The sequence below is a fragment of the Coregonus clupeaformis genome, chromosome 40 (assembly GCF_020615455.1).
Source record: "Coregonus clupeaformis isolate EN_2021a chromosome 40, ASM2061545v1, whole genome shotgun sequence".
Taxonomy (NCBI): domain Eukaryota; kingdom Metazoa; phylum Chordata; class Actinopteri; order Salmoniformes; family Salmonidae; genus Coregonus; species Coregonus clupeaformis.
Genome location: NC_059231.1, coordinates 21,550,518 through 21,577,251, shown reverse-complemented (window position 1 = coordinate 21,577,251; position 26,734 = coordinate 21,550,518). Strand labels below are relative to the sequence as shown.

Below are 26,734 nucleotides of genomic sequence, written 5' to 3'. Positions count from 1 at the left end.
AGGACATATGTATTGTCCTTGTAGCACACTGATTTGGCAGATGTTAGTTACATATTTATTATATCACCTTTTGCTCTCTGCTCAGCTTCAGTGAGGGACTGGTCTGCTGACAGGATGGCCTGACCAATGCTTGCCTTCCTTTCCAAGTACTCCTTCAGTACATCTTTAGCCTTGAACAACCACATACAATGTTTAACTTTCAACATCACATCAGTCCATTCATAACTCCTTTAAACAGCATCCACAAAACATGATAATTGCATACTGTCCTAAAATAGCTGAAGCACCACCTCCAACATACCTTCACTCCCCTGCCTCCCTCAGATCTGTATTCGCTGGTGGCCAGTTTCAGGTCGTTGCAGTACACTTTGTATCCTCCAGGGGTCATGTAGGAGCCATCCCTTATTTGCTCCTCCATGGGGGCAAAGATGCATTCGATTTTGGACTCACATGCCTTCTGGGACTCCTTGTAGTTCCTCTCACAGATCTTCTCGTACTCCTCCTGAAGCACTTTCTACAGAAAGAGGTTGGTTCAGAATGTACCAGAATGAACCAGAATGTCTTGGTTGAGTTGAGGTAATAAAATGGTACCATAAAGGGATAGTTCACCCAAAATACAAATTAACCTAATCTTGTTAAATACATGTATCATTGAATTTAATATTGACTCATTGAATATAGAATCTACACTCCCATACCATGAGCTCCAACTGGTACTTCTGGTCCTCATATTTAAAGGAGCTGTTGATGAATATGGCCACAGCCTCCTTCTCCATGACAGCATGCACTTCAGACAGCTCCTCTTGGGTGTCTGTGGGGTAGGCCACCCAGTCAGCCATGCCCCTCTGGTAGTGGGCCCTGGCCCTCTCGATGGCGCTGGAGTTCTCTATCTGGGCCAGCGCCACCACAGCATTGTCCAGGCAGGGGATCTGCCCGCTCCGGATGGCAGACACATATGTCTCTGCCAGGTTCCCCAGCACTGCAGGAGAGAGAGGGAGAGAGTGTGTGAGTGAGTGAGCAAGCGGAATCTGCATATATACACTCAGTGGCAGGTTTATTAGGTTCACGAAAATAGTTTGCTCCTACAGACAGTGCGTCACGTTTGCTGTGACTTGCTATATAAAGCAGGCAGACATCGAGGCATTCAGTTACTGTTCAATTGAACGTTAGAATGGGCAAAACGAGTGACCTAAGCAACTTTTAGCGTGGTATGATCGTCTGTGCAAGGCGCGCCGGTTCCAGTATCTCAGAAACGTCCGGCTTCCTGGGCATTTCACGTACGACAGTGTCTAGGGTTTGCCGAGAATGGTGCGACAAACAAAAAACATGCAGTCAGTGGCAGTCCTGTGGGCGAAAAAAGCTTGTTGATGAGAGAGGTCGAAGGAGAATGGCAAGAAACGAGCAAGCTAACAGGCAGGCCATAAACAGGCAAATAACGGCGCAGTAAAATAGTGGTGTGCGGAACGGCATTTCGGAACTAACAACTCGTTGGTCCTTGTCACGGATTGGCTATTGCATCAGATGACCGCACTGGATTCTACTCCTATCAGCTAAAACCAAAAATAAGCAACTCCACTGGACAATTGAGAAGTGGAAAAACATTGCCTGGTCCGACGAAATTCCGGTTCCTGTTGCGTCATGCTGATGGCATAGTCAGGATTTGGCGTAAGCAGCATAAGTCCCATCCTGCCTGGTGTCAACGGTTTAGGCTGGTGGGGGTGGGGTCTAATGGTTAGGGGAATGTTTTCCTGGCAGACGTTGGGGTCCCTTGATACCAATTGTGCAAAGTTTGAACGCGACACTTTGTAGAATCCATGCCCAGAAGAATTCAGGCTGTTCTGGATAAAATTGGGGGTCCAACCCGGTTCCTGATGGGCATACCTAATAAACTGGACACTGACTGACTTATATACAGTGCATTCGGAAAGTATTCAGACCCTTTGACTTTTTCCACATTTTGTTACGTTAGCCTTATTCTAAAATGGATTTAATTGTTTTTTTCCCTCATCACTCTACACACAATACCCCTTAATAACAAAGCAAAAACAGGTTTTTAGATTTTTTTGCAAATATATAAAAAACTAAACTGAAATTACATTTACATAAGTATTCAGACCCTTTACTCAGTACTTTGTTGAAGCACTTTTGGCAGCGATTACAGCCCCGAGTCTTCTTGGGTATGACGCCACAAGCTTGGCACACCTGTATTTGGGGAGTTTCTCCCATTCTTCTCTGCAGATCCTGTCAAGCTCTCTGTCAGGTTGGATGGGGAGCGTCGATGCACAGCTATTTTCAGGTCTCTCCATAGATGTTCGATTGGGTTCAAATCCGGGCTCTGGCTGTGCATTTCAAGGACATTAAGAGACTTGTCCCGAAGCCACTCCTGCGTTGTCTTGGCTGTGTGCTTAGGGTCGTTGTCCTGTTGGAAGGTGAACCTTCACAGTAGGGATGGTGCCAGGTTTCCTCCAGACGTGACGCTTGACATTCAGGCCAAAGAGTTGAATCTTGGTTTCATCAGACCAGAGAATCTTGTATCTCATGGTCTGAGAGTCCTTTAGGTGCCTTTTGGCAAACTCCAAGCGGGCTGTCTTGTGCCTTTTACTGAGGAGTGGCTTCCGTCTGGCCACTCTACCATAAAGACCTGATTGGTGTAGTGCTGCAGAGATGGTTGTCCTTCTGGAAGGTTCTTCCATCTCCACAGAGGAACTCAGGAGCTCTGTCAGAGTGACCATCAGGTTCTTGGTCACCTCCCTGACCAAGGCCCTTCTCCCCCGATTGCTTAGTTTGGCTGGGCCGCCAGCTCTAGGAAGAGTCTTGGTGGTTCCAAACTTCTTCCATATTTAGCATGATGGAGGCCACTGTGTTCTTGGGGACCTTCAATGCTGCAGAAATTTTTTGGAGCCCTTCCCCAAATCTGTGCCTCGACAAAATCCTGTCTCGGAGCTCCACAGACAATTCCTTTGACCTCATGGCTTGGTTTTTGCTCTGACATGCACTGTCAACTGTGGGACCTTATATAGACAAGTGTGTGCCTTTCCAAATCAAGTCCAATCAATTTAATTTCCACAGGTGGACTCATATCAAGTTGTAGAAACATCTCAAGGATGATCAATGGAAACAGGATGCACCTGAGCTCAATTTCGAGTATCATAGCAAAGGGTCTGACTACGTATGTAAATAAGATCTGTTTTTATTTTTTATACATTAGCAAAAATGTCTAAACCTGTTTTCGCTTTGTCATTGGGGGGCATTGTGTGTAGATTGATGAGGAAAAAAATATATTTAATCCATTTTAGAAAAAGGCTGCAACATAAACTGTGGAAAAAGGGAAGGGTTCTGAATACTTTCCGAATGCACTGTATACACACACACACACATATATATATATATATATGTGTGTGTGTGTGTGTGTGTGTGTGTGTATATGTATATATATATATATATATATACATACATACAGTGGGGGAAAAAAGTATTTAGTCAGCCACCAATTGTGCAAGTTCTCCCACTTAAAAAGATGAGAGAGGCCTGTAATTTTCATCATAGGTACACGTCAACTATGACAGACAAATTGAGAAAAAATTATCCAGAAAATCACATTGTAAAAATTTATATGAATTTATTTGCAAATTATGTTGGAAAATAAGTATTTGGTCACCTACAAACAAGCAAGATTTCTGGCTCTCACAGACCTGTAACTTCTTCTTTAAGAGGCTCCTCTGTCCTCCACTCGTTACCTGTATTAATGGCACCTGTTTGAACTTGTTATCAGTATAAAAGACACCTGTCCACAACCTCAAACAGTCACACTCCAAACTCCACTATGGCCAAGACCAAAGAGCTGTCAAAGGACACCCGAAACAGAATTGTAGACCTGCACCAGGCTGGGAAGACTGAATCTGCAATAGGTAAGCAGCTTGGTTTGAAGAAATCAACTGTGGGAGCATTTATTAGGAAATGGAAGACATACAAGACCACTGATAATCTCCCTCGATCTGGGGCTCCACGCAAGATCTCACCCGTGGGGTCAAAATGATCACAAGAACGGTGAGCAAAAATCCCAGAACCACACGGGGGGACCTAGTGAATGACCTGCAGAGAGCTGGGACCAAAGTAACAAAGCCTACCATCAGTAACACACTACGCCGCCAGGGACTCAAATCCTGCAGTGCCAGATGTGTCCCCCTGCTTAAGCCAGTAATTGTCCAGTCCCATCTGAAGTTTGCTAGTGTGCATTTGGATGATCCAGAAGAGGATTGGGAGAATGTCATATGGTCAGATGAAACCAAAATATAACTTTTTGGTTCGTCGTGTTTGGAGGACAAAGAATGCTGAGTTGCATCCAAAAAACACCATACCTACTGTGAAGCATAGGGGCGGAAACATCATGCTTTGGGGCTGTTTTTCTGCAAAGGGACCAGGACGACTGATCCGTGTAAAGGAAAGAATGAATGGGGCCATGTATCGTGAGATTTTGAGTGAAAACCTCCTTCCATCAGCAAGGGCATTGAAGATGAAACGTGGCTGGGTCTTTCAGCATGACAATGATCCCAAACACACCGCCCAGGCAACGAAGGAGTGGCTTCGTAAGAAGCATTTCAAGGTCCTGGAGTGGCCTAGCCAGTCTCCAGATCTCAACCCCATAGAAAATCTTTGGAGGGAGTTGGAAGTCCGTGTTGCCCAGCGACAGCCCCAAAACATCACTGCTCTAGAGGAGATCTGCATGGAGGAATGGGCCAAAATACCAGCAACAGTGTGTGAAAACCTTGTGAAGACATACATAAAACGTTTGACCTGTGTCATTGCCAACAAAGGTTATATAACAAAGTATTGAGAAACTTTTGTTATTGACCAAATACTTATTTTCCACCATAATTTGCAAATAAATTCATTAAAAATCCTACAATGTGATTTTCTGGATTTTTTTTTCTCATTTTGTATGTCATAGTTGACGTGTACCTATGATGAAGATTACAGGCCTCTCTCATCTTTTTAAGTGGGAGAACTTGCACAATTGGTGGCTGACTAAATACTTTTTTTCCCCACTGTACATACATACATACATACATACATACATACATACATACATACATACATACATACAGTGAGGGAAAAAAGTATTTGATCCCCTGCTGATTTTGTACGTTTGCCCACTGACAAAGAAATGATCAGTCTATAATTTTAATGGTAGGTTTATTTGAACAGTGAGAGACAAAATAACAACAAAAAAATCCAGAAAAACGCATGTCAAAAAAGTTATAAATTTATTTGCATTTTAATGAGAGAAATAAGTATTTGACCCCCTCTCAATCAGAAAGATTTCTGGCTCCCAGGTGTCTTTTATACAGGTAACAAGCTGAGATTAGGAGCACACTCTTAAAGGGAGTGCTCCTAATCTCAGTTTGTTACCTGTATAAAAGACACCTGTCCACAGAAGCAATCAATCAATCAGATTCCAAACTCTCCACCATGGCCAAGACCAAAGAGCTCTCCAAGGATGTCAGGGACAAGATTGTAGACCTACACAAGGCTGGAATGGGCTACAAGACCATCGCCAAGCAGCTTGGTGAGAAGGTGACAACAGTTGGTGCGATTATTCGCAAATGGAAGAAACACAAAAGAACTGACAATCTCCCTCGGCCTGGGGCTCCATGCAAGATACCACCTCGTGGAGTTACAATGATCATGAGAACGGTGAGGAATCAGCTCAGAACTACACGGGAGGATCTTGTCAATGATCTCAAGGCAGCTGGGACCATAGTCACCAAGAAAACTATTGGTAACACACTACGCCGTGAAGGACTGAAATCCTGCAGCGCCCGCAAGGTCCCCCTGCTCAAGAAAGCACATATACAGGCCCGTCTGAAGTTTGCCAATTAACATCTGAATGATTCAGAGGAGAACTGGGTGAAAGTGTTGTGGTCAGATGAGACTAAAATCGAGCTCTTTGGCATCAACTCAACTCGCCGTGTTTGGAGGAGGATGAATGCTGCCTATGACCCCAAGAACACCATCCCCACTGTCAAACATGGAGGTGGAAACATTATGCTTTGGGGGTGTTTTTCTGCTAAGGGGACAGGACAACTTCACCGCATCAAAGGGACGATGGACGGGGCCATGTACCGTCAAATCTTAGGTGAGAACCTCCTTCCCTCAGCCAGGGCATTGAAAATGGGTCGTGGATGGGTATTCCAGCATGACAATTACCCAAACACACGGCCAAGGCAACAAAGGAGTGGCTCAAGAAGAAGCATATTAAGGTCCTGGAGTGGCCTAGCCAGTCTCCAGACCTTAATCCCATAGAAAGCCTGTGGAGGGAGCTGAAGGTTCGAGTTGCGAAACGTCATGCTCAAAACCTTAATGACTTGGAGAAGATCTGCAAAGAGGAGTGGGACAAAATCCCTCCTGAGAAAACCTGGTGGCCAACTACAAGAAACGTCTGACATCTGTGATTGCCAACAAGGGTTTTGCCACCAAGTACTAAATCATGTTTTGCAGAGGGGTCAAATACTTATTTCCCTCATTAAAATGCAAATCAATTGATAATATTTATGACATACGTTTTTATGGATTTTTTTTGTTGTTATTCTGTCTCTCACTGTTCAAATAAACCTACTATTAAAATTATAGACTGATCATGTCTTTGTCAGTGGGCAAACGTACAAAATCAGCAGGGGATCAAATACTTTTTTCCCTCACTGTACATGCATACATACATACATACATACATACATACACATACAGTGGGGAGAACAAGTATTTGATACACTACCGATTCTGCAGGTTTTCCTACTTACAAAGCATGTAGAGGTCTGTAATTTTTATTATAGGTACACTTCAACTGTGAGAGACGGAATCTAAAACAAAAATCCAGAAAATCACATTGTATGATTTTTTTGTAATTAATTTGCATTTTATTGCATGACATACGTATTTGATCACCTACCAACCAGTAAGAATTCCGGCTCTCACAGACCTGTTAGTTTTTTTTAAGAAGCCCTCCTGTTCTCCACTCATTACCTGTATTAACTGCCCCTGTTTGAACTCGTTACCTGTATAAAAGACACCTGTCCATACACTCAATCAAACCGACTCCAACCTCTCCACAATGGCCAAGACCAGAGAGCTGTGTAACGACATCAGGGATGAAATTGTAGACCTGCACAAGGCTGGGATGGGCTACAGGACAATAGGCAAGAAGCTTGGTGAGAAGGCAACAACTGTTGGCGCAATTATTAGAAAATGGAAGAAGTTCAAGATGACGGTCAATCACCCTCGGTCTGGGGCTCCATGCAAGATCTCACCTCGTGGGGCATCAATGATCATGAGGAAGGTGAGGGATCAGCCCAGAACTACACGGCAGGACCTGGTCAATGACCTGAAGAGAGCTGGGACCACAGTCTCAAAGAAAACCATTAGTAACACACTACGCTGTCATGGATTAAAATCCTGCAGCGCACGCAAGGTCCCCCTGCTCAAGCCAGCGCATGTCCAGGCCCATCTGAAGTTTCCCAATGACCATCTGGACGATCCAGAGAAGGAATGGGAGAAGGTCATGTGGTCTGATGAGACAAAAATAGAGCTTTTTGGTCTAACCTCCACTCGCCGTGTTTGGAGGAAGAAGAAGGATGAGTACAACCCCAAGAACACCATCCCAACCCTGAAGCATGGAGGTGGAAACATCATTCTTAGGGGATGCTTTTCTGAAAAGGGGACAGGACGACTGCACCGTATTGAGGGGAGGATGGATGGGGCCATGTATCGCGAGATCTTGGCCAACAACCTCCTTCCCTCAGTAAGAGCATTGAAGATGGGTCGTGGCTGGGTCTTCCAGCATGACAACGACCCGAAACACACAGCCAGGGCAACTAAGGAGTGGCTCCGTAAGAAGCATCTCAAGGTCCTGGAGTGGCCTAGCCAGTCTCCAGATCTGAACCCAATAGAAAATCTTTGGAGGGAGCTGAAAGTCCGTATTGCCCAGCGACAGCCCCGAAACCTGAAGGATCTGGAGAAGGTCTGTATGGAGGAGTGGGCCAAAATCCCTGCTGCAGTGTGTGCAAACCTGGTCAAGACCTACAGGAAAAGTATGATCTCTGTAATTGCAAACAGAGGTTTCTGTACCAAATATTAAGTTATGCTTTTCTCATGTATCAAATAGTTATGTCATGCAATAAAATGCAAATGAATTACTTAAAAATCATACAATGTGATTTTCTGGATTTTTGTTTTAGATTCCTCTCACAGTTGAAGTGTACCTATGATAAAAATTACAGACCTCTACATGCTTTGTAAGTAGGAAAACCTGCAAAATCGGCAGTGTATCAAATACTTGTTCTCCCCACTGTACATACACACACACACACATATGTACACTACCGTTCAAAAGTTTGGGGTCACTTAGAAATGTCCTTGTTTTCGAAAAGAAAGTAATTTTTTTGTCCATTTAAAATAATGTCAAATTGATCAGAAATACAGTGTAGACATTGTTAATGTTGTAAATGGATATTGTAGCTGGAAACGGCTGATTTTTAATGGAATATCTACATAGGCGTACAGAGGCCCATTATCAGCAACCATCAGTCCGGTGTTCCAATGGCACGTTGTGTTTGCTAAGCCAAGTTTATCATTTTAAAAGGCTAATTGATCATTAGAAAACCCTTTGATATTATGTTAGCACAGCTGAAAGCTGTTGTGCTGATTAAAGAAGCAATAAAACTGGCCTTCTTGAGATTAGTTGAGTATCTGGAGCATCAGCAATTGTGGGTTCGACTACAGGCTCAAAATGGCCAGAAACAAATAACTTTCTTCTGAAACTCGTCAGTCTATTCTTGTTCTGAGAAATGAAGGCTATTCTATGTGAGAAATTGCGAAGAAACTGAAGATCTCGTTGATAGATTAATTATTAATGACTAATTATTACACCCTGAAACTGTGTATAATGTGTTAGAAATGTGTGAGTGTAGGACCAGTAAAGACTATGGCATTGAGCCACTATTTAGCAATGTGAGTAAGAGTTAGGCCAGACAACAAAGGACAAGGAGAACTGCCTACAGGCAACTGATAACTGAGGAATTTAGGGAGTAGAGAAACTGTTAGGCTTTTTAATGAGTATGAAAACATGGTGCAGAATATTGTGAGAACGGCAATAACTGAGGAATGCAGGCTATGATAAGAAAGTGTGTATGCATGTGTTTGTGGATGTATGTGTGTGTGTGTGTGTGTGGATGTATGTGTGTGTGTGTATGTATGTGTGTATGCATGTGTGTATATGTGTGTGTGTGTGTGTGTGTGAACTGATGGTCAGGAGAGCAGTTTTAGAGTGGAAAACTACAGCCCGCCTACAGAGGGGAGGGATTTTCTTGTATGAGTATAAAAGATGGACTCTGAAATTGTGATGGCAGAATTCTTAATGAATAAATATCTCTGACTATGCAGATCGGGACTCTGTCCGTTACTTAAATCCCAAAAGACTTACAACCTTTTGGGAGACGCACAGAGACACTGAAATAGTTTGTTTAATAATTCACATAACACTCGTACACCGCTGTGTACTACAACCTTCACAGAACAGCACAAACTGGCTCTTACCAGAATAGATAGAGGAGTGGGAGGCCCCGGTGCACAACTGAGCAAGATGACAAATACATTAGTGTCTAGTTTGAGAAACAGGCGCCTCTCACAGGTCCTCAACTGGCAGCTTCAAAACACCAGTCTCAACGTCAACAGTGAAGAGGCGACTCCGGGATGCTGACCTTCTAGGCAGAGTTGCAAAGAAAAAGCCATATCTCAGACTGCCCATCTTAATCTTTTATTTTTATTGGCCAGTCTGTGGGAAGCATTGGAGTCAACATGGGCCAGCATCCCTGTGGAACGCTTTTTGACACCTTGTAGAGTCCATGCCCTGACGAATTGAGGCTGTTCTGATGGCAAAAGGTGGTGCAACTCAATATTAGGAAGGTGTTCCTAATGTGTTGCACACTCAGTGTATAGTTGTGGTAGTGATGGATGTAGTATGGATGGAAGTAGTATAAATAGTAGTATTACTTGTAGAAGTAGTAAAGGAAATGGTAGTAGTTGTAGTGGTGCTGGTGGTAGTAGTAGTAGTAGTAGTATTGGTAGTAGTGGTGGCACTGGTGGTTGTAGTATCAGCTGTTGTACTGTAGTATATTTGTTGTATTATAATAATTATACTCACGTCTGCCGGTAACTTTCAGGCCCTGTTTCAGGGTCTTGGTCTTGGCCTCCTTGAAGACGTGATCACAGAACTCCTTGGCTTGCTCCACAAAGGAGGGCTCCAGGTCAGCATCGGTCAGCTCCTCCATACGTCTCATTTTGTCTCTGCTGGCTGGCCTCTCAAACACAAAGCACCAGCGAGGAGAGAAATAGTTCCGCAGGCAGCTACGAGGCAGGTTGTACTGCTGAACCTTTGACCTTGAAAAATATGCATATAAGCCTAAATTAACTACTTTTATGTGCGCAACAATATTTGATGTATGTATTCATACATTCATATTTACTATCATCAATCCAGTTATGTGCTAGTTAGAATTCTCGCCTGTTTTCAGTTTAAGAGCGTTCTCCAGGTACTCATTGGCTGTGATGCGTCTTCCATCAACCTCCAGGGTCAGGGTGAAATCTCTGACTGTCCACACAAAGGAAGGAAAGTAACGCAGGTACTCTGAAGATTCCTCCCCGTCTCGCTGGTTGGACTTCACCTTGATGTGCTCTGTCAGTTCTGTCACATAGCTGTAAAGGGTGGTGTTGAGGACTAAATGAAACCAGATATACTAACATACAGTATAGTGCTGAGCAATTAGCGCTTTTTGAGGTCTGTTCGGTTTCTGTTCGATTATTTTAAAAATAATCATGTTTTCGATAAATTTGTTTAGACATTAAAATGCACTATATGGGTTGAATACTGTAACACAGAATAAACAATTAATAAAAGTCCCATGGTGGTAGTGACTGCCTATTACAGCTTATCACTTATTAACCATCATTTATTCACAGTACATTAATAAAATATTTGTTTTATTATTTCATTCCAAGTTATCATCTCATCTCTATAGAGCTGCTGCCTGTGCTGTCTGAAAAAAATCACTATTTTAGTAGTTCTTCAAAGTAAATAAGGCATACTTTTATGACTGCTGAATACCAACTATCAGTCACTTAGATCATGTATTTTCAAGCTCGCGCAGTTCACACGTTCTCTCTTCTCTCTGCGCTGCACAGACCGGACAAGTTTAAGCGGGCGCGCAATGGATTATGGTCATTGTAGTCAATTACCACGTTTTCTGCGCTAAATTATGTAGAATATTGGCCTGTAGGAAACTACAACTCCCTACTTCGTCGCACAGTTCAGGCTTGATCTGATTTATCTCTACAGAAACTGCACATCGAGCTCACAGAAAAAAACGAAAGAAATGGAATTCAATTAATTGAACCGATGTCTGTCAATTAGTTGTTTAAAAACCTAAATATAACCAACATTTTGGTTAATCGCTCAGCACTACAAACATAACACTGCACTGTATTGTAAACTGGTGTCTGACTCAAAGAATCAGAAAGGATTGATCCTTACTCTCATTGTGTGATTGTGGAAATTTCCTCTAACCAAATTAGAATGATAGATCTACATTTGTTTATAGGCCAGCTGCTGGCCTGCTGAAGGATACTGTAGTTTCTCCAGGGCGTTGTTGTCGATGGTTCCCAGGCTGTTGTACACCAGAGTACTGCTGAGCAGGACAGCCAGGGAAAAGATCCAGTTGTCATTCTTCTCATCACCCTGCAGACACAACAGAAGGAACACATTGGTATTCTGTTCATACTAGAGTGAAATTAAGTCAGTGAGGAAAATCCAGCATTAAGTTTGTTACAATTCTAGAACAAGCCATTACTTTGCTGTGTGTTTTTAACTTGTTTTATGTTACAGCATGACATTTGTTTAAACTCTACAATAAGCCTCAGCTGTATGTTTTTAACCTGCTTTATGTATGTCCACAGTGTACATCAGTACAATATTTTTTGGACAAGACACTGCTCCAGTATTTTCAGTAAACATAGTTACTTTGTTGAGCCAACAACCATTTAGTTAAATCAGCCATATACAGTATGAGGTCAGCAACCCACAAATGTGACGTACTTTCCCACCTTGCATGCATATATATATATATATATATATATATATATATATAATCTCTTTTGAGCTTCACCATACGATGGGTCCACATTACAAACATTAGATTGTGCATTAACTGCCAGCCCCAGACGTACAGTAATATACATCTTACATTACAGGTAATGAAATCTGTTATCAGTACTGGACACTGTCCATTGAGATAACATGGGACTTTCCCTATTTGAAAAACAAAGCAGTATGCAGAATCCTACAGTAGTTACGCTGTATTCTGTCATCTCATCAAGACCACAAAATATCAGTATCTACCAATATTATCATCCAAGGTATTGTATTTCAGGATTCAGGATCAATATTTCCTTATTGTATAAAAAGAGATTAATTAACTCAATCCAGTAGATGCTTATGCTAAATGTAATGTTTCGAAATGTGTTGACAGAGTGAACTTTGACCTCCCCCCTTCTCCACATCCCCCAGCCCCTCTGTATCCAGCAGCACCAGGGTGTGGTCTCTTTTTTCAGGATGAGGCACACACCACATCCAGATGCCCTTAGTTTTGGACTGGATGGTGGCTCCAAGGGCAAAACCTTGAGGACAGAGGATAAAAACTGTTCTTAGGACATTAAAATAAAATAAGAAATCTGTAAAGAGGCAGCTGGATATGAAGTGTTTACTCAAGACAGCTGGTTTTCAGATGAACCTTTTTAAATTATATATCATGCTGACAGACTGAACGTGAATCTAGTAGCCAGTGCAATAACAAGATGCGTCACAGGTCATGTATGGAATTTATTTTTCCACTCTCCATATATCCACAGAACCAACCTAGAACATCTGGTCAGGATATAACTAACCTAAAGTAGCAGGTGTAAAAGCAAATGCCTGAAACTATACTGAACAAAAATATAAATGCAACATGCAACAATTTAAAATATTTTACTGAGTTACAGTTCAGATAAGGAAATCAGTCAATTGAAAAATTCAATAGGCCCTAATCTATGGATTTCACATGACTGGGGAATGCAGATATGCATCTGTTGGTCACAGATACCTTCAAAAAAAAGTAGGGGCGTGAATCAGAAAACCAGTCAGTATCTGGTGTGACCACCATTTGCCTCATGCAGCGCGACATCTCCTTCGCATTGAGTTGATCAGGCTGTTGATTGTGGCCTGTGGAACATTGTCCCACTCCTCTTCAATGGCTGTGCGAAGTTGCTGGTTATTGGCGGGAACTGGAACACGTTGTCGTACACGTAGATCCAGGGCATCCCAAACATGCTCAATGGGTGACATGTCTGTTGAGTATGCAGGCCATGAAAGAACTGGGACATTTTCAGCTTTCAGGAATTGTGTACAGATCACAGGAGGTTGGTGGCACCTTATTTGGGGAGAACGGGCTTGTGTTAATTACTGGAGCGGAATGGTACCATATACATCAAACATGGTTTCCAGGTGTTTGATGCCATTCCATTTGCTCCGTTCTAGCCATTATTGTGAGCCATTCTCCCCTCAGCAGCCTCCTGGGGTACAGATCCTTGCGACATGGGGCCGTGCATTATGCTGAAACATGAGGTGATAGCGGCGGATGAATGGCACAACAATGGGAGTCAAGATCTCCGCACGGTATCTCTGGGCATTCAAATTGCCATCGATAAAATGCAACTGTGTTCTTTGTCCGTAGCTTATGCTCGGCCATACCGTAACCCCACCATGGGGCACTCTGTTCAGAACGTTGACATCAGCAAACCGCTCGCCCACACAACGCCATATACGTGGTCTGCGGATGTGAGGCCGGTTGGACGTACTAATTCTCTAAAACGACGTTGGAGGCAGCTTATGGTAGAAAAATGACCATTCAATTCTTTGGCAAAAGCTCTGGTGGACATAACTGCCATCATCATGCAAATTTCACACTCCCTCAACTTGAGACATCTGTGGAATTGTGTTGTGTGACAACTACACATTTGAGTGGCCTTTTATTGTCCCCAGCACAAGGTGCACCTGTGTAGTGATCATGCTGTTTAATCAGCTTCTTGATATGCCACACCTGTCAGGTGGATGGATTATCTTGGCAAAGGAGAAATGCTCACTAACAGGAAGTAAACAAATGTATGCACCAAATTTGAGAGAAATTTGGGGATTTTTTATTTCAGCTCATGAAACATGGGACCAACACTTTACATGTTGTGTTTATATTTCTGTTCAGTGTAGAACCCGTACGTACTGGTCTTGATAAGAAAAAATAACTTGTCAGGAGATCTCTTCTGCACTGTTCAACCAATCCAGTAAATGTGGAGGAGGAGTTAAGATGGAGCAGAAGCAGAAGTCGCATCACAGGCTCCCTTTCCATTTTCCCTGAACACCGGAACATCCGATTGTTGGGGACTCGGCAGAGGCTAGAACAAAACTGTAGACTTTGGTACTGGGTACTTACAAAACTCACCTTAACGTCTTCAAATATGAATTACTAAAGTTCTCATTGGGTTATTCCAGAAGTCATGTTCTTCCAAATCAAGGGCTTTAATGAAATGACTGGCTCTGACTGTTGCTGTAATAAACTGGTTGTACTTCATAGTGTAAAACTGAAAGAGAAACTAACTAGTTTCCACAATGCAATAATAGGATGCATTAAAATTCCCAATTTTGTGAGAGAAATAACCGTCAAAGCGTAATATGGTCAGAACAGGACAAATCTGTACTTTGGTGCGACCTATCTAATGTCTCTCGAACCCTGAATGTCAACTGCAGTACATATAGACATGCTGTACACATAACACTTTCTGTTATGAGAAATAATGATCTAATACATAATCATATAACAGTGTTGAGGTCATGCATATTGTTATGTATATTGTTTGGACTTTGGACCATAGTTTAAAAAATGCTTGAGTGGTTCACCTTTCCTCTCCCCAGCCAGCTTGTTCATGAGGTAGGACTTACCGGTGCGGTACAGCCCGACCACCGCCACCACTACCACATGCTGGTCAATCTGGTCCAGGATGTCCAGTGCACTGCGGACCACACGCAGCTTCCCATCACTGTCGTTCTCAATCAGACATACTGGTTCCTTCATGGATACTGTCTGGCCTGCCATGATGCTGTCCGATAGAAACCCTGGCAAGGACACACATAAGAACTTTTGATTGAGTAGGACACTGTGTGTGTGTGTCATAAAAGTACCTACAGACGTTTTTTATTGCAATTAAATGTAAAGTGATAAAGGAGGCACAGGAACAGGTGATGAAGAGTGAATCAAGGCTTATCATAATAGATTGGGTGGAAAGTGACAAAAAATAATAATTCAGCCCCGGTCCTGGCCGTTCTGTCGCCCTAGGCCAGACAAAAAAAATGGAATCTCCATAGACAAACATTAGCAGTAGAACGGCCTTACTGAAGACCTGAGTGACTTTAACGTGGCACCGTCATAGGATACCACCTTTCCAACAAGTCAGTTCGTCAAATTTCTGCCCTGCTAGAGCTGCCTCAGTCAACTGTAAGTGCTGTTATTGTGAAGTGGAAACGTCTAGGAGCAACAACGGCTCAGCCGCAAAGCGGTAGGCCACAAAAGCTCACAGAATGGGACCGGCGAGTGCTGAAGCGCGTAGCAACACTCACTACTGAGTTCCAAACTGCCTGTTGAAGCAATGTCAGCACAAGAACGGTTTGTCGGGAGCTTCATGAAATGGATTTCCATGGCCGAGCAGCCATACAAAAACCTAAGATCACAATGCGCAATGCCAAGCGTCGGCTGGAGTGGTGTAATGCTAGCCGCCATTGGACTCTGGAGCAGTGGAAATGCGTTCTCTGGAGTGATGAATCACACTTCCTCATCTGGCAGTCTGACGGACAAATCCGGGTTTGGCGGATGCCAGGAGAATGCTACCTGCCCGAATATAGTGCCAACTGTAAAGTTTCTATATACAGTGCCTTCGGAAAGTATTCAGACCCCTTGACTCTTTCCACATTCTGTTACATTACAGCCTTATTAAAATTGATTAAAAAATAAAATCTATTTTACATTTACATTTTAGTCATTTAGCAGACGCTCTTATCCAGAGCGACTTACAGGTGCAATTAGGGTTAAGTGCCTTGCTCAAGGGCACATCGACAGATTTTTCACCTAGTCGGCTCGGGGATTAGAACAACGCTCTTAACCACTAAGCTACCTGCCGCCTCAGCAATCTACACATAATACCCCATAATGACAAAGCGAAAACAGGTTTTTAGAAATGTTTGCAAATCTATAAAAAATTTAACTGAAATATCACATTTACATAAAGTATTCAGTCCCTTTACTCAGTACTTTGTTGAAGCACCATTGGCAGCGATTACAGCCTCGAGTCTTCTTGGGTATGACGTTACAAGCTTGTACACCTGTATTTGGTGCAAACATTTCTAAAAACCTGTTCTTGCTTTGTCATTATGGGGTATTGTGTGTACATTAATGAGGGGAAAAAACAATTTAATCCATTTTAGAATAAGGCTGTAACGTAACAAAATATGGACAAAGGGGTGTGAACAGTTTGTCATGACCAGTGCTTGTGCCCATAGAAATTACGTGGCGAGGGATGTTCCCCAATGCTGGAAGGGGGGCCTGTATGAAAAAGTTTGGGAACCCCTGGCCTACAGTGTTGACCACAATGGAATTTTATGAACGTGGTACGCCTACCATTTGTAAAATCGGCAGTTGCATTGGCTTTATTAGTCCTGATTCCTTTTCAATTTGGCTATCTAAGCTCTGAATGTCAGCTACCCAACTTTATCAGAAGTTATCCTAAGCCTATTTGCAATGAAAATCAGTGTTTATACAGTGGGAAATGCAGAAGTATTTTATTTTTCGCTATGATCAGGTAGTCAAGAATGTACGGATAGAACTTGAAACCATTGTTAATGACAATTTGCCCAAGGGGTGAAACTCCTGGAATAGCCTGATTGTCCATTCCATATTGTCCATTTTACTTTGGCATGTCCTGTTTTTAGGATATGGTGTTTGTTAACATGTCAGTGCATTTTTTATTTGATTGGGCGCCATTTCGGTTAGGCTATTTGATCGGAGAAACGTGCATGGTGTAGAAAGTGTCCATCTCTGTAAGAAAGCATGTCCCTTTAAGAACTCAGTGATGACGTCACAGCTATCACAAGCTGGCATTGTTTAGTTCATTACCAACTGCAGCTTGCCACCTACTGCTGTGAACACAAATCTCCGTTTTGGACATTATTTCCTTTCTGACCAATTTATTCATCACTGTGTGTGAATACCAAAACTGTAAGTAAGGTACAGTACATTTTTTAAAAGTTACAGCCTTATTCTAAAATGGATTAAATAGTTTTTTCACCCTCAACAATCTACACAGATTACCCCATAATGACAAAGCAAAAAATGTTTGTTTTTTTTATTTAAAAAAAAATGAATATGAAATATCACATTTACATAAGTATTCAGACCCTTTACTCAGTACTTTGTTGAAGCACCTTTGGCAGCGATTACAGCCTCGAGTCTTCTTGGGTATGACGCTACAAGCTTGGCACACCGGTATTTGGGGAATTTCTCCCATTCTTCTCTGCAGATCCTCTCAAGCTCAGTCAGGTTGGATGGGGAGTGTCGCTGCACAGGTATTTTCAAGTCTCTCCGGAGATGTTCGATTGGGTTCAAGTCCAGGCTCTGGCTGGGACACTCAAGGACATTCAGAGACTTGTTTTTCCGAAGCCACTCCTGAGTTGTCTGCTGTGTGCTTAGGTCGTTGTCCTGTTGGAAGGTGAACCTTCGCCCCAGTCTAAGGTCCTGAGTGCTCTGATGCAGGTTTTCATCAAGGATCTCTCTGTACTTTGCTCCATTCATCTTTCCCTCGATCCTGACAAGTCTCCCAGTCCCTGCCGCTGAAAAACATTCCCACAGCATGATGCTGCCACCACCATGCTTCACCGTAGGGATGGTGCCAGGTTTCCTCCAGACGTGACGCTTGGCATTCAGGCTAAAGAGTTCAATCTTGGTTTCATCAGACCAGAGAATCTTGTTTCTCATGGTCTGAGTCTTTTGGTGCCTTTTGGCAAACTCCAAGCGGACTGTCATGTGCCATTTAATGAGGAGTGGCTTCCGTCTGGCCACACTACCACAAAGGCCTGATTGGTGGAGTGCTGCAGAGATGGTTGTCCTTCTGGAAGGTTCTCCCATCCCCACAGAGGAACTCTGGAGGTCTGTCAGAGTGGCCATCGCGTTCTTGGTCACCTCCCTGTTTTTGCTTTGTCCTTATTGTGTATTGTGTGTAGGTTGAGGAGAAACATTAATTTAATCAGTTTTAGCATAAGGCTGCAACGTAACAAAATGTGGAAAAAGTCTAGGGGTCTGAATACTTTCCGAATGCACTGTATATGTTTTCCCCATGTTTTACTGACAAAGTTGTGATAGAGGAATTATGATTATGACTAAAATTGTTAACCCCAATACTGATGATGACTGTGTGAACTGTGTTAGGGTTATCATTATAAACCCACTAACAGAGGGGGTGAGTTAGAAACTGCTGAGACAAACATTCCAGGATGAAGGGGACTGAGAAACTGGTTAAAGGTCTCCTAAAGGTGGGTGGAGCAAAGTGCCTTTGTGTGAAGTATAAAAGCTGTATATGTGTTTTTTGGCGGCAGAGCTCTCCATGATTAAACATACAGATCATTCTTGCCGGTTGTGGACCTTTGTTTAATTCATGATTAAACCAGAGCCTTACACCCTCTGGGAATTATTCAGAGCATTAAGTTTGATTAATTAGAGATAAAAATTCTCGTGACAAATGGTCCTTCGAGCCGGATCTCAAAATACGTCTTTATTGTTCTGAGGACACCGAAAACCGTGCAGGGGCGGATGATATCATCCGTATAGAATAGACCTGGCCTTTGACGTTAAGGTTATAAACAGGCCGGTGATGAACCTTATGAACGATAAAGACGTTGACGAGATCTGAAAAAGCATTTAAATCCCAACTGCAAGGATAAGGTCAGTAATTTTTATTCATGGCTTTTGGTGGAATGATTTGAACTTGTATAAGAATAGTAATTCTTGTGAAGGGCAGAGAATAATTACCAAAATCTCATAAGACTTGCCATATTCTAGAGTGGTAAAGCACAGTAACTTAAAGGAAGGAAGGGGGTCTGAAATGACTCAAGGTAAATGGCCATTACCAAAATAAACTAGTTAATATTGAGATTGTACGGGGTACAGTGTTTACAATATAAACAGGAAGGGAGATAATTATCATTGTGTGAGATAGATACATTAAACAAGTCAAGAGTCATAAACAACTGGGGATTTGCTCTAACTCTGTCTATTTCATAAAACTAGAGCAGTTATGACCTCTGGGTTACGGATAATGTTAGCAAAAAATCGTATAAGGTTGTACGTGTGAGACCTAATGATCCATCGAAATACGTGATAATTGTTTCAAGGAAGGGGCTAAAATAGGTCGCGTGAGGAAAAAATTGTTGTCCCATACGTTTCATGAAACTGGGGTCTTAAAAACCTCTGGGTTACGGGTTGAATAATTTAAATGGTTGATTACAAAAGCAGATCATAACATTTGCTCAAAAGTCGCACCTAATAATAAGTCCCAAAGAAAATAATTATTGATTGAATTATTACTAAACGGGGGGATTTCTTATTTTTCTACCATGGGAAATAAATATTCTAAAGAGGTCCGAGAATTAACGGGGAATGAAAGATATATGTTAGGAAGGGATCAAAGAAATATGTATTATGGATCCATTTGGGAGAAGAGGTATGGATTTATTGGGCATCTCGATGTAGAGAAATTAGAGGCTATGATTAGGCAGATGCATGTAAATTGCGGAACGGATTATATGTTGAGTCAGGGTGTGTATGTTCTATGTTGTGTATTTCTATGTTGGGTTTCTATTATGTGTAGATCTATGTTGGCCGGTGTGGTTCCCAATCAGAGGCAGCTGTAGCTCGTTGTTTCTGATTGGGGACCATACTTAGGCAGCCTATTGGCACTAGTGGGTTGTGGGATCTTGTTCCGTGTTAGGTATGTTGTTTGTGTACCTTGGACTTCACGTTTCGTTTCTTGTTTTGTCGTTGTGTTTATAAGTCTAATAAACATGTATGCATATCACGCTGCGCCTTGGTCAGACCCCTTCATGAACGAACATGACAGAAGATCCCACCAAACGAGGACCAAGCAGCGTGCCCAGGAGGAGCAAATAGCCATGTCCCAGGTGGGCAAATTGTGGTCATGGGAAGAGATATTCGCGGGGAAAGGGCCATGGGCGAAGGTAGATACCCAGGCAGGAGAGGTGCAACGGCAACGCAGAGGACGCCGGTCGAGGAGGAAGCCCGAGAGACAGCCCCAATAATTTTTTTGGGGGGGGCTAAAGGGGTGGTCGGGGAGCGCGAGAGAGGAGCCCCGACCACTGCACCCGGTCGGTTTTCAGATTGGGTTCCTACGACCATGGGAAGAGGAGTGGGAACAGTATTATACTGAGGAGTCGGAGGATGACGACGACGACGAGGTTCTGTTCCCTAACTCGTGGGGGCTCCCGGAGGAGTCCTAACAGGAAGAGGAGTGCCGACGACGGAGACCCGAGAGGCAACCCCAAGAACATTTTTGGGGGGGGCACACAGGGTGGATGACGAGGCTACAGGAGGCTAAAAGGGAGAAGGAAAGTGTAGAGGCACGGCGAGAGGAGCTGGTTAGGCAGCAGAAGGAGCCGGGGTTAATAAAGGAACCCAGTCCCGCTCCTCGCACCAAGCAAGTGGTGCGTGTCGCCAGTCCGGTCCGGCCCGTTCCTGCTCCCCGCACTAAGCCAGTGGTGCGCGTCGCCAGCCCGGTCCGGCCCGTTCCTGTCCCTCGCATAAAGCCAGTGGTGCGCGTCGCCAGCCCGGCCCGGCCTGTTCCTGTCCCTCGCACCAAGCCAGTGGTGCGCGTCGCCAGCCCGGTCCGGCCTGTTCCTGTCCCTCGCACCAAGCCAGTGGTGCGCGTCGCCAGCCCGGCCCGGCCTGTTCCTGCCCCTCGCACCAAGCCAGTGGTGCGCGTCGCCAGCCCGGCCTGTTCCTGCCCCTCGCACCAAGCCAGTGGTGCGTGTCGCCAGCCCGGCCGGCCTGTTCCTGTCCCTCGCACCAAGCCAGTGGTGCGCGTCGCCAGCCCGGCCCGGCCTGTTCCTGCCCCTCGCACCAAGCCAGTGATGCGCGTCGCCAGCCCGGTCCGGCCTGTTCCTGCCCCTCGCACCAAGCCAGTGGTGCGTGTGTCCAGTCCGGGTACTGTCACGCCCTGACTCTGGGGACTCGTATATGTTGAGTCAGGGTGTGTATGTTCTATGTTGTGTATTTCTATGTTGGGTTTCTATTATGTGTAGATCTATGTTGGCCGGTGTGGTTCCCAATCAGAGGCAGCTGTAGCTCGTTGTCTCTGATTGGGGACCATACTTAGGCAGCCTATTGGCACTAGTGGGTTGTGGGATCTTGTTCCGTGTTAGGTATGTTGTTTGTGTACCTTGGACTTCACGTTTCGTTTCTTGTTTTGTCGTTGTGTTTATAAGTCTAATAAACATGTATGCATATCACGCTGCGCCTTGGTCTGACCCGTTCATGAACGAAGAGACTGCAGAGATAAAGGAAAGGGCAGTGTCCTGGAAATGACAGTCTATTTTTTGGTTCCACGGGTAAAAAGTTTGAAGAAGTGATTTGTGTCGATTTAAGAATCGGCTAAAAACACCACGAAGCGATTATTTGAGAGGTACATATACATTTCTAACGATATATACATATGAACTTGCTCACCCAAACGTAGACGTACATCATGGGTGAGAAAGTAGAGAATATGAGTTTAAGGTTGTGCCGTTGTTTGATCATGTGATAAGTTTTAATGGGTAATCGGACCATAACTAATGTGGTTATAGACGTAATGTATAATATAGTAGAGCCAACAGAGGGTTCCATTGAACTATTATGGTTTATTGGGCATTTCAATGGCATAAGGTGAAATCTGTAAAAAAAAAATAATAATAATAATACTTTTTCCAGAAAATCACATTGTAGGACTTTTTATGAATTTATTTGCAAATTATGGTGGAAAATAAGTATTTGGTCAATAACAAAAGTTTCTCAATACTTCGTTATATACCCTTTGTTGGCAATGACACAGGTCAAACGTTTTCTGTAAGTCTTCACAAGGTTTTCACACACTGTTGCTGGTAATTTGGCCCATTCCTCCATGCAGATCTCCTCTAGAGCAGTGATGTTTTGGGGCTGTCGCTGGGCAACACGGACTTTCAACTCCCTCCAAAGATTTTCTATGGGGTTGAGATCTGGAGACTGGCTAGGCCACTCCAGGACCTTGAAATGCTTCTTACGAAGCCACTCCTTCGTTGCCGGGTGGTGTGTTTGGGATCATTGTCATGCTGAAAGACCCAGCCACGTTTCATCTTCAATGCCCTTGCTGATGGAAGGAGGTTTTCACTCAAAATCTCACGATACATGGCCCCATTCATTCTTTCCTTTACACGGATCAGTCGTCCTGGTCCCTTTGCAGAAAAAACAGCCCCAAAACATGATGTTTCCACCCCCATGCTTCACAGTAGGTATGGTGTTCTTTGGATGCAACTCAGCATTCTTTGTCCTCCAAACACGACGAGTTGAGTTTTTACCAAAAAGTTCTATTTTGGTTTCATCTGACCATATGACATTCTCCCAATCCTCTTCTGGATCATCCAAATGCACTCTAGCAAACTTCAGACGGGCCTGGACATGTACTGGCTTAAGCAGGGGGACACGTCTGGCATTGCAGGATTTGAGTCCCTGGCGGCGTAGTGTGTTACTGATGGTAGGCTTTGTTACTTTGGTCCCAGCTCTCTGCAGGTCATTCACTAGGTCCCCCATGTGGTTCTGGGATTTTTGCTCACCGTTCTTGTGATCATTTTGACCCACGGGGTGAGATCTTGCGTGGAGCCCCAGATCGAGGGAGATTATCAGTGGTCTTGTATGTCTTCCATTTCCTAATAATTGCTCCCACAGTTGATTTCTTCAAACCAAGCTGCTTACCTATTGCAGATTCAGTCTTCCCAGCCTGGTGCAGGTCTACAATTTTGTTTCTGGTGTCCTTTGACAGCTCTTTGGTCTTGGCCATAGTGGAGTTTGGAGTGTGACTGTTTGAGGTTGTGGACAGGTGTCTTTTATACTGATAACAAGTTCAAACAGGTGCCATTAATACAGTTAACGAGTGGAGGACAGAGGAGCCTCTTAAAGAATAAGTTACAGGTCTGTGAGAGCCAGGAATCTTACTTGTTTGTAGGTGAACAAATACTTATTTTCCACCATAATTTGCAAATAAATTCATAAAAAATCCTACAATGTGATTTTCTGGAATTTCTTTTCTCAATTTGTCTCTCATAGTTGACGTGTACCTATGATGAAAATGACAGGCCTCTCTCATCTTTTTAAGTGGGAGAACTTGCACAATTGGTGGCTGACTAAATACTTTTTTCCCCCACTGTAATTATTTGATCACCTACCAACCAGTAAGAATTCCGGCTCTGACAGACCTGTTAGTTTTTCTTTAAGAAGCCCTCCTGTTCTCCACTCATTACCTGTATTAACTGCACCTGTTTGAACTCGTTACCTGTATAAAAGATACCTGTCCACACACTCAATCAAACAGACTCCAACCTCTCCACAATGGCCAAGACCAGAGAGCTGTGTAAGGACATCAGGGATAAAATTGTAGACCTGCACAAGGCTGGGATGGGCTACAGGACAATAGGCAAGCAGCTTGGTGAGAAGGCAACAACTGTTGGTGCAATTATTAGAAAATGGAAGAAGTTCAAGATGACTGTCAATCACCCTCGGTCTGGGGCTCCATGCAATATCTCACCTCGTGGGGAATCAATGATCATGAGGAAGGTGAGGGATCAGCCCTGAACTACACGGCAGGATCTGGTCAATGACCTGAAGTGAGCTGGGACCACAGTCTCAAAGAAAACCTTTAGTAACACACTACGCCGTCATGGATTAAAATCCTGCAGCGCACGCAAGGTCCCCCTGCTCAAGCCAGCGCATGTCCAGGCCCGTCTGAAGTTTGCCAATGACCATCTGGATGATCCAGAGGAGTAATGGGAGAAGGTCATGTGGTCTGATGAGACAAAAATTGAGCTTTTTGGTCTAAACTCCACTCGTCGTGTTTGGAGGAAGAAGAAGGATGAGTACAACCCCAAGAACACCATCCCAACCGTGAAGCATGGAGGTGGAAACATCATTCTTTGGGGATGCTTTTCTGCAAAGGGGACAGGACGACTGCACCGTATTGAGGGGAGGATGGATGGAGCCATGTATCGCGAGATCTTGGCCAACAACCTCCTTCTCTCAGTAAGAGCATTGAAGATGGGTCGTGGCTGGGTCTTCCAGCATGACCCGAAACACACAGCCAGGGCAACTAAGGAGTGGCTCCGTAAGAAGCATCTCAAGGTCCTGGAGTGGCCTAGCCAGTCTCCAGACCTGAACCCAATAGAAAATCTTTGGAGGGAGCTGAAAGTCCGTATTGCACAGCGACACCCCCGAAACCTGAAGGATCTGGAGAAGGTCTGTATGGAGGAGTGGGCCAAAATCCCTGCTGCAGTGTGTGCAAACCTGATCAAGACTTACAGGAAATGTATGATCTCTGTAATTGCAAACAAAGGTTTCTGTACCAAATATTAAGTTCTGCTTTTCTGATGTATCAAATACTTATGTCATGCAATAAAATGCAAATTAATTACTTAAAAATCATACAATCTCACAGTTGAAGTGTACCTATGATACAAATTACAGACCACTACATGCTTTGTAAGTAGGAAAACCTGCAAAATTGGCAGTGTATCAAATACTTGTTCTCCCCACTGTATATATATAAACAATATATTTTTTTTAAAGAGCACGTATGCGGGCTAAAGTTTAACTTAAAACTTATGGCCTATTCCAGAACTTGGAAAAGATCCGGGGCTGTCTGTTTCCTCTATATGAGAGAGAACATGAGTAGTCTAGAAGCTAGAATATTTTCCTACCTCAACTCTTCCTTTGGACCTTCCAGAGGAGAAGGAGAGATCAGCTGTGCTAGAGCAGGAGAAGAAGGCTGCTGAAGAGAAACGGGTGGAGATGGAGCGCACCATGGAAGACGATCGCAGAAGCAAAGATGAGAAGTTGAAGCAGATGGAAGAGAAGATGAAGGAGGAGATGAAGCAACAGGACCGGGACTTCCACAGGGCCTTGGAGTGCAAGATGCAGGAGCAGAAGGATCTGCTGGAGAAGGGCCACAAGGAGAAGGTTGACTTAATGAGACAGGAGATAGAGGAGTTCAAGAAGAGCAACAAACCTGAGAAGGAAGGAGGTGGTTTCCTTGAGTCTACAGTCATGCCTATTTTTCGACTTGGAATGGACACTGTCAACACTTTCTTTCAATATAAGCTCATGAAGGCAGCTTTTATGAAGTAGAAACGTTGTGTATTACTTGAGCATGTACACATTTGCTAGCTTTATCTTGCAATGTAAAGCGGAAAGTCAAGTTGATAGCCACGCTTAGAATCAGTATAAGCTTTATATGCAAGAGTGAAGTATTATTTTTCTTATACAGCATATGTATTTATAGATTTTGGTGAAATTATCACTGTACTGGTATAGCGGTTAAATCTAGATGCTTTAATAAAAACATTTCTATATTATAACTGAGACTTTTCTTTAATCATAATATACACTGAACAAAAATATAAACTCAACATGCAACAATTTCAAAGATTTTACTGAGTTACAATTCATAGAAGGAAATCAATCAACTGAAATAAATAAATTAGGCCCTAGACTATGGATTTAACATGACTGGGAATACAGATATGCATCTGTTGGTCACAGATACCTTTAAAAAAAAGTTAGGGGCATGGATCAGAAAACCAGTCAGTATCTGGTGTGACCACCATTTGCCTCATGCAGCATGACACATCTCCTTCGCATAGAGTTGATCAGGCTGTTGATTGTGGCCTGTGGAATGTTGTACCACTCCTCTTCAATGGCTGTGCGAAGTTGCTGAATCTTGGCGGGAACTCTGTTCACAACGTTGACATCAGCAAACCAGACTCTGTTGAGGACGACGAGCACGCAGATTAGCTTTCCTGAGACAGTTTGTGCAGAAAGTCTTCAGTTGTGCAAACCCACAGTTTCATCAGCTGTCCGGGTGGCTGGTCTCAGACGATCCCGCAGGTGAAGAAGCCAGAAGTGGAGGTCCTGGGCTGGTGTGGTTACATGTGGTCTGTGGTGTTGAGGCCGGTTAGATGTACTGCCAAATTTTCTAAAATGACATATGAGGTGGGTTATGGTAGAGAAATGAACATTAAATTATCTGGCAACAGCTCTGGCTGACATTCCTGCAGTCAGCATGCCAATTGCACGCTCCCTCAACTTGAGACATCTGTGGCATTGTGTTGTGTGACAGAACTGCACATTTGAGTGGCCTTTTATTGTCCCCATTACAAGGTGCATCTCTGTAATGATCATGCTGTTTAATCAGCTTCTTGATATGCCACACCTGTCAGGTGGATGGATTATGTTGGCAAAGGAGAAATGCTCACTAACAGGGA

The 26,734-nt window shown here is 43.5% G+C and overlaps 1 pseudogene; it reads right to left on the bottom strand.

Moving 5' to 3' along the window:
- Nucleotides 1-20: 20 nt before the first annotated feature.
- Nucleotides 21-15,231, bottom strand: LOC121572846 (annotated as a pseudogene).
- Nucleotides 15,232-26,734: the final 11,503 nt, after the last annotated feature.